Genomic DNA, 16,026 nt, shown 5'->3' with positions numbered 1-16,026 from the left:
GCGTTATGTTAAATGTTTTAGTTCTAGATTGCATGAATACTTTTATAGGAATACATTTAGGTGGATAGTTTAGATATGTGCAGGTATGCGCCACAGTTTATATATGTAAAAGCTTGATTACTTATTATGAGGTTGTAAATCTATATTTTTATATATTTAACATTTCGCATGATGGGAAAATATTTCAAAGTGAACCTATTGTTGATGTACTTTGCTTTGCTTCAAACGATACTTTTGATATACGTGTATTTTATTATGTTTGCCATTATGGATTTGGGTTTTTTCTGATCTCGGTGTAATAAATGGGGAGTATTCTTTATTTCATGTATATGATATGAATTCTTTTTAAAATATTTTACCGAATGAGAGTTTTTTTAGGGAAGGTGCAGGACCAAAGTTAAATAGATAAAAGACTCTCTTGATTTGGATTAGAAAATCCTGTCTACGATGGTCGTTATCTTATTTCGGCTTTGATTAGACATATTTGAATTGATTTGAATTGAATCTGCAATGTGCTCTAAAGATAGATTTGCAAACAAAAAATTAGAGAAAATGCTACAAATGTGAGATAACTGGAAAAGAAACCGGAAACCGAAACTGGTACATTGACTATGGTTAAATCACTTGCAATTAGTCAAGATATATATTTAATGATTGTTGATACAATACCGTCTACGATTTTGATAATACGTACACGTTTAATTATCCATTTAGGTGGATAGTTTAGATATGTGCAGGTATGCGCCACAGTTCATATATGTAAAAGCTTGATTACTTATTATGAGGTTGTAAATCTATATTTTTATATATTTAACATTTCGCATGATGGGAAAATATTTCAAAGTGAACCTATTGTTGATGTACTTTGCTTTGCTTCAAACGATACTTTTGATATACGTGTATTTTATTATGTTTGCCATTATGGATTTGGTTTTTTTTTTTTTTATCTCGGTGTAATAAATTGGGAGTATTCTTTATTTCATGTATATGATATGAATTCTTTTTAAAATATTTTACCGAATGAGAGTTTTTTTAGGGAAGGTGCAGGACCAAAGTTAAATAGATAAAAGACTCTCTTGATTTGGATTAAAAAATCCTGTCTACGATGGTCGTTATCTTATTTCGGCTTTGATTAGACATATTTGAATTGATTTGAATTGAATCTGCAATGTGCTCTAAAGATAGATTTGCAAACAAAAAAATTAGAGAAAATGCTACAAATGTGAGATAACTGGAAAAGAAACCGGAAACAGAAACTGGTACATTGACTATGGTTAAATCACTTGCAATTAGTCAATATATATATTTAATGATTGTTGATACAATACCGTCTACGATTTTGATAATACGTACACGTTTAATTGTATAATTGTATGCATTGATTGATTGATTTGTATTCGACAAGCTTCTAACATACAATAATAACAGATCAAAAATGAGTCAGCTTGAACAGGATGACCCACGAAAGCTCGAGAGTTTATTTCCCGAGGGGTCCCTTACAGACATGTATGACATTAATAAGTTAAAATAGTAATATTTACAGACAGATAAGAAAATTAAAAGAACTACTTTTTATTAAATATAATGATAATAACAACAACATTAAACTGATGATAGAAATGATATTAAGTACAAGCAGAAAAAGAAAAAGGAGAAGAAGAAAAAGAGGAGAAGGAAGAAGAGGAAAATAATGATGATTTTGTAGAATTGCTATAACGTACGAAAACATAAGTATATACAACATGAAAACGTATGAATCGACAGAAGAATAACAATTTCAATCATATAACATGTCATTCACTTCTCTTCTCTGGCTGTCAGGTATTAGGTATTCCTTTAATTTCCTCTTAAAGTGATCATAGTTTCCTATTTCTTTTACACCATTGGGAAGGGAATTCCAATGTTTTATGGCATTGTAATGAAACAAATTTCCAATACTACCTACTCTTTCTGGTAAGTTAAAGTTGAATCGGCTATTTCTTGTTTTATAATCATGTACGTCAGTAACTAGATCGATGTTGGATCGAATATGATGATTCGACCTAGTATGATATATTTTATGCACGTGATGCAATACGAGTTGTTTTGATCTTTGATCGACTTCAAGAAAACCAGCTTTAGAAAGTTCACTGTAGCCATTATTATAATCATTATCACCATCATTGTTATTAGTATTGCTATCATTTGTTTGAATATAATGATAATTATGAAATTGAGGAGCCTAACGCTCCCTGCCCAAAAAATTGTTTTACCTTATAATCAATTCTCACCTTTTATTAAAAAAACGGCGCCAAAAGAAAACCATGAAAATACAAACATTGATAAGTGTCATTTCTTCTCGAATGTGACTAATAAACAAGATATAAACAAAAATAGTAGTGCATGTGTACAATAATTCTCTTTCTCTCTCTCTTTTCGTTGTTGCTTTCTTAACGCATGCACTCTTACGTTGTTTTTACAACAAAGTATGGAATGTGCACTCGTATACCTCGATCAACAACAAATTAATCACTTATATCGCTGAAATATGTCTTGTACGTCGTCTTCTTCTTCTTCTTCTTCGTCGTCGTAGTAGTAGTAGTAGTAGCAGTAGTAGTAGAATTCGTAGTAATATTATTAGTAGAAATATAATTGTATTCATTATTATAATCATTATCAATATCACTGTTATTAGTATTGCTATCATTTGTTTAAATAACATGATGAAACTGAGGAGACTAACGCTCCTTGTAAAAAAAAAATGATCCAGGGGAGATAATTGGGTACCTGGTAGGATTATTCATTGAAACGCACTGTGCGCTGGTAACGGCTGCCAGAGCTAAAGCTAGGGTAATGAATTACAAAGCTCTTTGAAAGTGCATAAAGACTATCATAATGTGTCATGCGCTGAACAAGAACTGACTAGTATTATTAGCAATAGCGTCACATGGCAACAACACGTTAGATACGTGATCATCAGGGCCGGGATTACAGATATTGAAAAAAATGAATCTAAACCCTGGGCCGTTCTCTCTCTCTCTCTCTCTCTCTCCCTTCGTTGTTGCTTTCATAACGACTCTCTTACGTTATTTTTACAACGAAGTATGGAATGTGCACTCGTATACTTCGATCAACAACAAATTAATCACTTATATCGCTGAAAAGATTCTTGTACTTTTTCTTTTTCTTCGCTGTAGTAGTAGGAGTGATAGTAGTAGTAGAAGTATAATTGTATTCATTTTTATAATCATCATCAATATCATTGTAATTAGTATTGCTATCATTTGGTTGAATATGATGACGATGAAGAAAACTGAGGAGCCTAATGTTCCTTGTAAAAAACCAAGTTTGACATTATAATCAATATACAACTTTGTATAAACACCGGCGTACAAAGAGACTAGGGCGCCCAAAGCAAACAATGGAAATACAAACTTGATCCAGGGGAGGTAATGACAGGATTAGTATTGTTTTTGTTTTAGGCGTCACGTGGTAACAACACGGTTGATACGTGATTATCAGTGCCGGGTTTACAGAAATTGACAATTAAGTTGAATCTAAACCCTAGGCCTCTCTTTATCTTTGTTCTTGCTTTACTCACAACTCGTGTACGTTCTCTTGACAACGAAGTTTGGAATATGCACTGGTAAACAACGATCAAAGAAAATTAATCACTTATGTAGCTGAAATGATTCGTCTATGTCTTCTCTTTTTTCTTCTGTTTCTTCTCCTTCTTTTTCTTCTTCTTCCTCTTCTTCTTCTTCTTCTTCTTCTTCTTCTTCTTCTTCTTCTTCTTCTTCTCATTTGTAGTAGTAGTAGTAGTAGTATATGATTTTCGGGCCGAATTCGCGAGTTTGTCATTTCAATTAATTTGTCTTGCGTTGAAATTCGACGATTTTAATGCTGTAAGACATATCTTGGGTTTATATTACTCTTTTAGTTTTCAAATCTATGAAGTTTTTGTTAGAATATATATATATATATGTTTCATTCAAATTAATGAATAATGTGCTTCTTTCGCTATTTGGTCATTCTAGTTGGCGCAACACGATTTCTGACATCGCGAAGGTGTAATTTTAGCATTCAAATTAGCACTTTGTGCACTTAAATTGAAGGTCAGTTTTTTTGCTCTCCTGAAAATTCATGATGTTAAGAGGTTTTGTCACCCCACCGACGAATATACATTTATCGCTTATTACACACTTTTTATAGCTCATTCTTTTTCTTTCAAGATTGGTTTTTCCATGTGTATTTTATTATATTCTATTTTCTTGCATTATACACTTTATATACTTTTAGATTTATCTGATATTCATCATCCTTTAAGTTTGATTGGTAATTTTTAAAAAATGCTTACAACTACGGACTTGATGGTCTCAATATTTGTGTAAAGTTTCATGTTAGGAAGTTGTTTGGCTTGTGTTTCATCATAAATTTATCACAACTTCATTATGGAGGAAGGGTACAATATTGTGACTGGGATAAGTATTTTTGTATCCCCACTTTTCTGGGGTATATAAAGATGTCCGTGCAGAAATGCCATTTCCCTTGATTTCGCCCCTTCTTTTCCAAATGTCTGACTACACATATATGCATTGTCCTCAAAATTGATAAATTGAATAACAGAAAACACCCTAATGGTAAACCATGCATTTAATTGCATTTTTAAAACTGTAAACGTGTGTTGCATTTCTTCCCCCTAACATTCCTAACTTGAATAAACATAATTTGAATACGAATGACAGGTGTTAATTTGAATGATCAAAATGACGCCTAGACAAGTGACGATTAATTCGAATGCTAGTTGAGCAGTTTCTAAATTAAATGACAGATCTATGAAATCCTTCGACCAAAATTTTAAATTGAATACCAAAACGGGAAAATTGAATGATAATTGGAATGGCAAAAAAATTAAACTTATAATAAATTCACATTTTTTATTTAAAAAATCCGCGTCCAAACAGATTATGGCGCCAAAAGCAAACAATGAAAATACAAACTTGATCCAGGGGAGATAATTGAGTACCTGGTATGATTATTCATTGACACGAACTGTGCACTGGTAACGGGCTGCCGGAGCTTAAACTAGGGTAATAATTTCCATTTTTCTTTGAAAGCGCATAGAGAATATTGTGTATCATAATGAGTCATGCGTTATATATAAACGGACTTTTTATTATTGATAGCGTCACATGGCAACATAATAATAATAATAATAATAAATTTATATAGCGCAGCTTTTATACAAACTATATTCAGCTGCGCTGGTTAAGAGCTCCTTTTTACTAAATTCTACAAAATAAGATCTCTCATTTAAACATCTATTGGCAAGCTATTCCATAGTTTGGGGGCAGCAATAGCAAAAGCACGGTCCCCAAGAATTACTTTAGTTTGGCCATGGGGAATCTGAAACAATAGTTTATCTGTGGAACTGTGCAGGCTACGACTATGTGACTGGACTTTGAGTTGAATTAATTATGTGATGTAACATGCCAACAATACTTTAGATACGTGATCATCAGTGCCGGGTTTACAGATATTTCAAAATATGATTGAACCAAACCCTGTGTTATTCTCTCTCCATCTCTCTCTCTTTCTCTCTCTTTCTCTTTCCGTTTTTGCTTTCCTCACAACTCTCGAACCTCCTTCTTACAACGATGTATGGAATACGGACTGGTTTTCCTCGGTCAAAGACAAATTAATAACTAATAACGTTGAAAATATTCTTCTACTTCGTCTTCTTCTCCTGCTTCGTCTTATTTTCCTTCTTGTTATTCTACTTCTTGTTCCCCTTCCCATCCTGAAGTTCATGTATAGCGCATGACTCGTCATGATATGTATTCTCCATTCGCTTTCAAAGAGCATTATAAATTATTACCCTAGTTCCAGCTCCGACAGCTGTTACCAGCGCACAGTGCATTTCAATGAATAATTCTATCAGGTACCCAATTGCCTCCCCTGGATCAAGTTTGTATTCTCATTGTTTGCTTTTGGCGCCATAATTTCCTTTGTATACCGTTTTTTTTATATTAAAAGATGATAATTGATTATAAGGTAAATAATGTTTTGTTTACAAGGAGCGTAATAGACTCCTTAGTGTCATCATCATCATGATATTCAACAAATGTTAGCAATGCTAATAACAGTGATATTGATAATGATTATGATAATGAATGCAATTATACCTCTACTACTACTATTACTAATAAAACTACGAAGAAGAAGACGAAGTACAAGAATTATTTCAGCGATATAATAAGTGATAAGTTTTTTTTGGATGATCGAGGTATACAAGTGCACTGTTCATACTTCGTTGTAAGAAGGACGTAATAAAGTCGTTATGAGAGCAACAACGAAGAGAGAGAGAGAGAGAGAGAAAGAGAGAGGGAGAGAGAGAGAGAGAGAGAATGGCCCCAGGGTTTAGATTCAATTGTATTTTTAAATATGTGTAAACCCGGCACTGATGATCACGTATCTAACGTGTTGTTGCCATGTGACTCTTATCGAAAACAGTAAAAAAAAAGTGTCGTTTATTGTAATTTATACAACTCACTCCCAGATCCTAATCAAATGATTGGACATGCGCGGTCACGTGTGATTCATCTACTGAGCCTATTGCACTCGTTTTCATGAAAAGGAGTGCAATATTTCCCAGTACAATTGAACTCGTTTTCAGAGCGCAGTGCGCGTAGAGGTTATAGCGCTTAATACTGCGTGAGCATGAGCCTATTCTTGCGCAGCACTGCGCTATGCGTAAATGGATATAGAGGTCTAGTGCGCTTGCTATATCTATAGCTATGTGTGCGCACTAAATTAAGCCTTATCAAACTTGAGATTTGTTTTTCAGCCATTTAACTGTCATGAACAAATCTTGAATGAATTCTTTTTACATCAAACAACAAGGATCTAGGAGTTTCGTTGTATAAAACGAATGATGCATGTTTTTATTCGTTCATTATACGATCTATCCGCCCTCATTGATGCTGTGTGTATCTATTGCACTTAGCCTAACGGCTTCGTGCCATAGATAAACACAGCCTCAAATCGAGTGCAGATAGATCGTATAATGAACTCATACGCATGCATCATTTGTATAATATAGAAATATTTCAGACTAAAATCATTAAACCAGCGGGTTCAACTCGATGCAAAGTCTTTGAATTATTGTTAACAGGCAGTACTATTGTTGTTTAAATCAATGAGTCAAATTCGAGAAGAAATGAATAATAATACCAAAAAAAAATTATCAATGTTAAAAATGCGAAACCCTTAACAGGCCTATTACTCGATCGCTGCACTCCTTTGCGAAATACGAAAGCCGGTCGCCTTGCGCTCTCGCTTGAACCGTTGCGTAGATAAATATGGATGTCGTTAAAAAAAATAATGTAAGACAAAGTTAAGGAAACATTTGGCAAATCATTTATATATATAATAAACGACAGTGGCCCAATTATTGACCCTTGGGGCACTCCGCATACAAGTTCTTGTTCAAATGAAGTTGCATTATCATAAACAACATATTGTTTTCTTTCCTTTAAATAATCTTTTATCCACTGTAATGCCAAACCCCTCACACCATAGTACTCCAATTTGGATAATAATTGAGTCAAAAGCCTTTGAAATATTCAATGACAAATAGAGTGAATGTTTGCTATCGTCAAGGGAAGTAAGTATTTTGTCCAAAAAAAATATGTCAAGGCCAATATAGTTGAGTTACCAGATCTGAAGCCATATTGAAAATTTGACAAAATCGCTCGTTTCTCAATGTAAGACAATGATCGAGAATAAAATAATTTTTCCAAAATTTTGGAGAAAACGGGCAAAGTGACACCTGTCTATAATTACAAAACTGATCGAGAGAGCCTTTCTTATAGATCGGAGTCACCCTTGCTAGCTTCATACTGTGAGGGAATTTACCAGTGGAGAGGGAAAGGTTAAAAATATGTACAAGTGGAGCAAGAATGAAATAGATTGATTCTTTACTGACAGAAACAGTTATATTATCATGACCAGGACATTGACCTATTTTCAATGCATTCACTATATCTATAGTTTCATGACCTTCTTTTGGTTTCAGAAACATTGACTGTTGATATTGACCATTCATATAAGACCTACACTTCAGCATGTCAATATTACTTGTATCTGTCAATGTTGTCCCAATGCTTATGAAATATTTATTGAATATGTTTGCAATATCAACAGGATCTGTAAGTTTCTTTTTATTTTCATCAAATGCTTGATCCCCTATTCAACATGTTATTAATAATATTCCAGGTTCGTTTGCTGCAATTACTTTCTTTAAACTGCTTTGCATAGTAAGATTCCTTTGACCTTCGAATAATTGAAGTAAAAGTATTTCGATACTGTCGGTATACTTTTTTTCTGTACGCAGAAGGGTTCTTCAAAAACTTTTTGTATAGCTTTATCTTTTACTTACATGATTTCAAAATTGCTATTGTAATCCACGGTTTAGATTCCCTTTTTCGGCAACGCTTTTCTTTCAAAGGAAAACAAGAATTCTGTATGATATCAAATTCACTGAGAAATACTTCATAAGCTCTGTCACATGACTCATCATGCATTACATATTCCCAAGAATATTCAGTCAGGGCAACCATAAATTTATCAAAGTTTGAGCGAGACATGTCTCTTGAATAAGTTTTATTGCATTGATCTTGCTTAAGCCACTCGTTATGTTTTGACCGATTTAATACAAAAATTGGAAGGTGGTCTGAAATTTCTGCCATTAAAATACCGCTTTTCAACACTAGAATTGTGTCATTGACAAAAATATTGTCAATAAGAGTTGAACTTTACTGAACTATTCTTGTTGCCTTTGCTATGAAAGGGGCATAAGAATGAGAAAAAAAACATTTCCAAGAAAGACTTGACATGTTGGTCAGAGTGTACATGCAGTAAGTTTAGATTGAAGTCGCCTAAAAAGTAGCATGTTTTATTTTCATGACCAACTTTCTCTAGAATATTGTTAAGATCTGTTATAAAGTCAACACAGCTTTGAGAAGGAGGTCTATAAATTACTGCAATTATCAAGTTTATACTATTACTTTGAACTACCTCAATGAAGTAAGATTCAATATTTTCATTAAATACAGACAGATCAGTTCTCTCCTTAATATGAAATGAAGTTTTAGCAAATATTCCAACACCACCTCCACGGGATAGTCGCCCTTTTTCATAATATTCGTAGCCAGCAAGTGACAATAGACAATCTGGACCTTTCGGAGGCCATGATTCGCTGAGCAGAATAAAATCAACTTTACACTTTAGCAAGTCTAGAAACTCAGACATAGTATCAACGTTTTTATTGAGACTGCGGCAATTAATATGCATTAAGGATATGTATTCTTCATCCAATAACGAAATTTCGTTATTAAGTTGATCAGGTAAAAAATACTCTGTTTCTTTGTCTATTATATTGTTCATTAGGTCTGTGCCGAAGTTATCAATGGCACTATCATTGCATGATTCTAGTAAATCTTTCATATCAAAATTAAAAATAGGTAGTTGGGATGACATAATGACAAGTACAAGTACGAACACAACTCATGAAAAAAAAAATCTAAAATACAAGAGATGTATAAGAATATCGAGATCCAAAAATCGACCCATCTGGAAGTTTTAAAAGTTTTCACAACTTGACGTAATTTATTATTTCCGTTCACAATGTTCCATACGGTATAATTTCTTCACAGCAGTACTTGCAGCATGTATGCTGAATTAGGAATCACAGAGCCCTGAGGTCTTCACGACAGGTGATCAGCCTCTTGGCAGTTTTTCTTCCGTTTGCTGTTGGTACCGCGACAAATATCCTTCCCTCCGAAGGATTTAATTGTTATTTTCAAAATAATTATACTTATCAATATTATCACTATTATCATTATTAATATCATTATCATCTTTATAGTAGTTTTTATCTTCGTTATCATCATTATCATATTGTCAGTATTATCATTAGTATTAATTTTCGTCTATTCGTCAAGGACTAATGAATGTCCGTATCTCAAGATAACATTATTAATCAATTTCGTTTTCTTTAATATTATTTTTTGTATCAAGGTCTCAACAATGCCTTGGAGGGGAAAAGCCCATTGAATCAGTGTTAACCTCTTATCATCTCGTCCGAAAGAAAAATGATTTAGATGTACAGTTAGCTTTTCCCCTACTCTTATACGAATAGAGCAGTGTTTTCTTTTTAATGTGCAAATGTGGCCATTCGCCTCTACGCAGAACCTGTATGTACGTCCTATCCGATGAACCGAATGTTTTCCACTGTAATAAAGCCCGCATCTTTAAAACGGGGGAGTGGCATGTTAACACACAATGCAGTCTACAGTCACCTGCCTTAGTTGGATGCAAACCCTACGATCTTTAGTTCGACTGGTAGTTCGACGCTTTACGGACTGAGCAAACTGAAAATATATATGATTTCACTTATCCATTTCTATTCTAGCACTTTCATCCATTCCTCTAGCCCTGTCTTTCTTTATGACGCCCCCACCCCACTCACCTCCTTCCTCTTTCTGTTAACTCTTTCTTGCTCTTTCTATCTTTTTATCTTTCTACCCCCTCACTACCCTCTCTCTCCATCTATCACTTGTTTCATTATCTCTCTTCTATTCTCGATATATTATCCGCTTTTTCCTTTGTTTAAGTTTCCTTATTTCTCCTCATAGTCATGTTATCTTCTCTACCATTTTCTCCACTTTTCTTTTCATTTAAAGATGAAGTTGAGTTCTGGTCATGCGATTGCATTGTGAAAGAAACGGTGTGGAGCCGACCAGAAAAGGTTGATCATCTAGCATATAAGAATTTGTGTGTATTGCAAGGTTCTGGAATCATCAAAATGATAAGAAATGTAGCCAAGTCTTGGTAAAGTTACAAACACTTGCACAGAAAGATGTATATGGGACTACACGAACACGTGGCGTAAAAAGCCGGCCCCCGATTTTTACGATGTTACATGCATATTTAGAATATGAAGGCATTTGAAGAGCCATGCTTTTCAGGGAACATGTCTTAACTGATGTTCTTCCACACTTGCATAATAAGAATGAGTAATGCTCACAAATTATTTTTCACCTCTTCCCAGAACTCAACCTTCTCTTTAAGATTAAACTAAATTGCATACAAGTTTTGAAAGTTCTTAAACGGAACATTCGTTAATTATTTTTACTATCTTACAAGAAAATATAAAATTGTTCTTATCAATTCCTAATTTCAACTGATTTATGATGCCACTTACGGATTGAATTCCATTCGATAACTATTTAATCTTCCGTTTAGATAATATTGTTAATTCTTTTGTTATTGTTTTTGTTTGTTCTTTGTCTTTGTTTCAAAAAACAAAGTTTGGAATTGATAGGCCTGTGGTCTTTTCAAATCCATCCGTATTTGAATATTCTTGTGTTTTATTACTTGTTATTTTCTCTTTCAACTTAAAAGTTATTGTCCTTGTGATTGGTCTTTTCATTCGAATTTGAAAATATTATTAATTGAGAATAAAAGTAATGGAAGTGATCTTTACTCCAATAGTTTAATGTATATGTGAAAGTATTCAAAATGTCAATATAGTGACATGCACATTTCAGTGGCGATTATGTATTTTCATCCCTTGAGCTGCAGGTTTGGTGTAAATATATATATTGCCTTTCAATAGACTGAAACATTTACAATTACAATTGCATACGAATTTTGAATGGCTAAAATTCCGGGTAAAGAGAAACCTGGGCTTTCATCACATTAAGATAAATATATGAATAATGATAATACAAAGGGAGATAAACAAGTGGTGAAATTAGATTTATTAGGAGAGTGGCTGCATTGCTATTTACGAAATGCTTGAACTCTGATCTAAAACTCGTCTTAATTTTTGTCAAATATCATTCAAAAAGTATGGGCATGGAAATGATAACAATAGGCTCAAGATAAATCCACTGTATTCGGAATGGTTTATCAATGATCAGTCAATGAATTTGAATGAAATTATGAAAATAAAAATCTTTCACTCAATGGGATGTAGTGGAATTTTCCCGAATCAAGAGTATGTTTGATTATATTTGTTCACAACATTCTTACACTATTTGTTATAAATTATTATTGTGAACAGCATATCTATGATAATAAAATCAACATTGAAAGGCCATGTAGAACATTAACATCTGTTATGAACATTTTACGGCGATTGCACGTAAGTTTCTTTAAAAAGGGGCGTACTATATGCTTTATGTAGACACATTTTAATATTTTTATTAGAATATGCAACAATTAAAATCAGCATCAAATATTCGATATCTTTGATTTTATAGTTTGACACGAGAAAACAACTATTTAATACACAATTGAGTTGTTTGTGGAAGGGTTCACTGTATCATTCAAACAATGTAAATGTGTTTATGCCCTCAATGGCCTTAAGAAAACACGATATGATAATTAATTCAGATTTCTTCTTAAAATCCATATAGAAATTTGAACCTTTTCCGTTAATAGCAAACATCATCTACAAACATAATAAATCCCATCATGTGATGCCATTAAGACAAACAAAGATACCTATTATATAAACTGCTTGCTCTGCGGTTTCAGTAACGTGATATCTCGAAACAAAACACAACGTAACGAAACAGATTCTGCCTAGCCATAACAACGAACGAGCTTTGACTTCCTACTTCCTTGTAACAACTGAGATATAACCTATAATGTATGTACATTATTGTCTACAATGTTAAGCTTATAATTGATGATTCACGTTTTCTCCTTCTTTCGATTTTCCCTTTGTCTTGACAAAGTTCAATTACTGTATCTATCCCATTTAAATTAGTCTTGTAGGGACCATGGCCTTGCCATCACTGATATTATACACACAAACACGCACTCACACATCAACATGCACTTTTCTATGGAGCAGATGATCGCAACTCGGTTATAATTGTCCAAGTTGCATTAGTATTTGTGCGATATTTCTGCCGATCTAAATCAATCGTAAGTCCACCAATCAATCGCAAGTTTGCAACTTTTTATCTATCATGTACATAGTTGGGATTGATATCAGTAGCAAGGAAGTTGCGATTGATCGCAACTGCTTATTAGACGGGGCCCTGGTTTCAATTAATTATGATTTATGTAGGTAATCACCCTCGGCGAACAAAGGACCCGCAAATTTCTTGAAGGCCATCAAGTTTTATTTCGTTTACAATGTACACACCTTGATTAAAGTCATAGCATCGCATATTCACACCATATTTCCAAACAATGTTGGTTTGGGAATAAATAGGAGTAGGTTGGAAGCAGCGATGCAGTTAATTCTGACAAAACAAATTTGTTCACCCGCCGCCGAGTATGTTGTTGAGCAAGGAATTCGTAAAGTTGGTTGACCTATAGATCTTGGCAGAGCTCGAGCGAGGGAAAAACCAAGGGAAAGTCATGCCATTTATGTGTCATACACGAGACATGGAGATAAAAAGTATCATTCCGATCTTCCGGGGAAGACTTGGATATCATGTGACATAAATAAACATGGGCTCAAGAATGTGATAAGCCTGAACATCCCGAAGTATAACATCATTTGCAGCAAGTGATTTGAATATCATCCTTTTTTTTAATACAGATATGCTCATAACATGCGATGACAATTGATGATACCTCAAACACTTTGACCGTTAGCTAATACAGATACAGGACATGTGCCCCCTAATGAAAAAAAACTCCGGTAGCGCTTCTGTTTTTGTTGGTGGTGAAATGGCACAACTCAATATTTCGAATGGTAAATTCAAACGTCTTTAAAACAAATTATGTCAAGATATTGAAAGTAAACAATGTTTCTCTTTTTGCAAGGTTAGACAATTAGAATATATAAAATGATAAACCCGTTGTTTACGAAGCCCGTTTTATTTGGTGCTACGCGACCAAAATGGCAACGCACTATTTGACGAAGAATTTCAATGGATGATGAATAGATGCATCTAATTGACTAGCAGGATAAATTTGATTTTACTATATACTTTGTATTTTTAATCTTAGGGGTGAACATCAGACGTAAATGTAGCGTTGCTTCATGATTGACAAAGAAAATTAGTGAAGTAATACGAGACAAGCAAAATTGTCATCTACAGACCTACATCTTTCAAGCAAGATTAAATTGTTTAAATTGGTAGTTGTTTACATGCTTACACTTTGAACCTGATTCGAGTATTTTGTGTTCATGAAGTGTTGGGAGCCCAAAAAACTTTGATGGCAAAATTCCACGTAAATTGTATAATAACTTTTAAGAGGATGTCATTTAAGACACATTTGTTCAAGACTTTTCAAAACAAATGTGTTTGAAGTCGAATATTGATTTAAGAATAAAACATTAAGTTTTTCTGCGTACAACAGAACGCCAAAATTATGTATTCTTTCATCAATAGTTGTTTTCAATCACATCTTTGGGTGGAAATCTTTGCAGAACTGTGTCTCAATGTCTTCCTCTTTCACAATATGATACAAAAATAAGTGACATCTTGCCTTCAAATTTATGGCGAATTTGGGGCCCCCTACAGTTTAGAGGGGTTTGAACCCTTACTGTAATGTCAGGGGTAGGGGTCTGGGATGCCCCAATATGGGAACGTTTGCTTCGATTTGTCTCATAAAAGAAGTTAACCACAAACTGACTCCCACACAGTGTTGAGTGCTCAGAGATCACGGGCCACTGGCTTCACTGGGCAGGTATTATGTGAATGGGTAAATTAACTTTTACAAAATGAGGGGATACATTGCATTATACATTAGGGACACACATTGTTTTTATTGTGCAGAACGTACTCTTTTATTGACTTACTTATTGAATGAAACTATAAAAACAAAATGCATTTTGTATTCTAAAAATTGGAGTACAAAGAATAATAGCAGGTGAATGAAATGCATAAACACCATCCCGGGAAGGAAGCATTCATAAATGTGAATACATATCAGTCGCGGATCCAGGGGAGGGGGGCACAGGGGCACGTGCCCCCCCCCCCCAGCCACCAAAAATATGTTAAAATCAGCCAAAAATGCACTAAAATACAGGACCGTGCCCCCCCCCCCCCCCCTCGGCCAATGGCTGAAATAAAAACAATGGCCTCGTAACTGTGGGGCCCAAGGATCAAAACCGTGACGATATGCTGTATTAGTGCCCTTTTATGGGGCATTAATCCTCATTACTGTCATTTATGCCTTAAGGGCGTAGGGCCCCTAGTTGATAAGCATAGTAGAATACACATGCTTTAGCAGTCACGCAAAACACACATTGGCAAATTACTATTCAATAAAATCTGACAATGTATACTATTATCTAGATCTATTATTTTTAAATTATTTTTAATTGGAGTAAAACAAAAATATTCCAACTTTATGAGCGACAGTGTATATATATAATTACTTTTTTTTATTTTTCAGATTTAATTGTTATTTTCAAAATATTATAATTATCATATTGTCAGTATTATCATTAATATTAATTTTCGTCTATTCGTCAAGGACTAATGATTGTCCGTATCTCAAGATAACATTATTAATCAATTTTGTCTTCTTTAATATTATTTTTTGTATCAAGATCTCAACAATGCCTTGGAGGGAAAAGCCTTTTGAATCAGTGTTAACCTCTTATCATCTCGTCCGAAAGAAAACTGATTTAGATGTACATAGGGCTTTTCCCCTACTCTCATACGAATAGACCAGTGTTTTTTTTTAATGTGTAAATGTGGCCATTCGCCTCTACACAGTACCTGTATGTACGTCCTATCCGATAAACCGAATGTTTTTCACTGTAATATAGCCCGCGTCTTTAAAACATGGGAGTGGCATGTTAACACACAATGCAGTCTTTAGTCACCTGCCTTAGGGTGCGTTTAAGCTCAATTTTGAAGGCAGAATGAGCGATTTGAAACGCACATCGTAAAAATATCATCGTAATCGCAGTTCCACGGCGTACTGTTTATGCTCACTTCTATGGCTCCTCCAGGCAATTCTCGCTGGGTGGCCTTAATTGGCCTTGCAGCTGGATTCGCA

This window comes from Strongylocentrotus purpuratus, unplaced genomic scaffold, assembly GCF_000002235.5.
Source record: "Strongylocentrotus purpuratus isolate Spur 01 unplaced genomic scaffold, Spur_5.0 spur5_scaffold_20, whole genome shotgun sequence".
NCBI lineage: Eukaryota > Metazoa > Echinodermata > Echinoidea > Camarodonta > Strongylocentrotidae > Strongylocentrotus > Strongylocentrotus purpuratus.
This window is presented reverse-complemented; position numbering follows the sequence as displayed.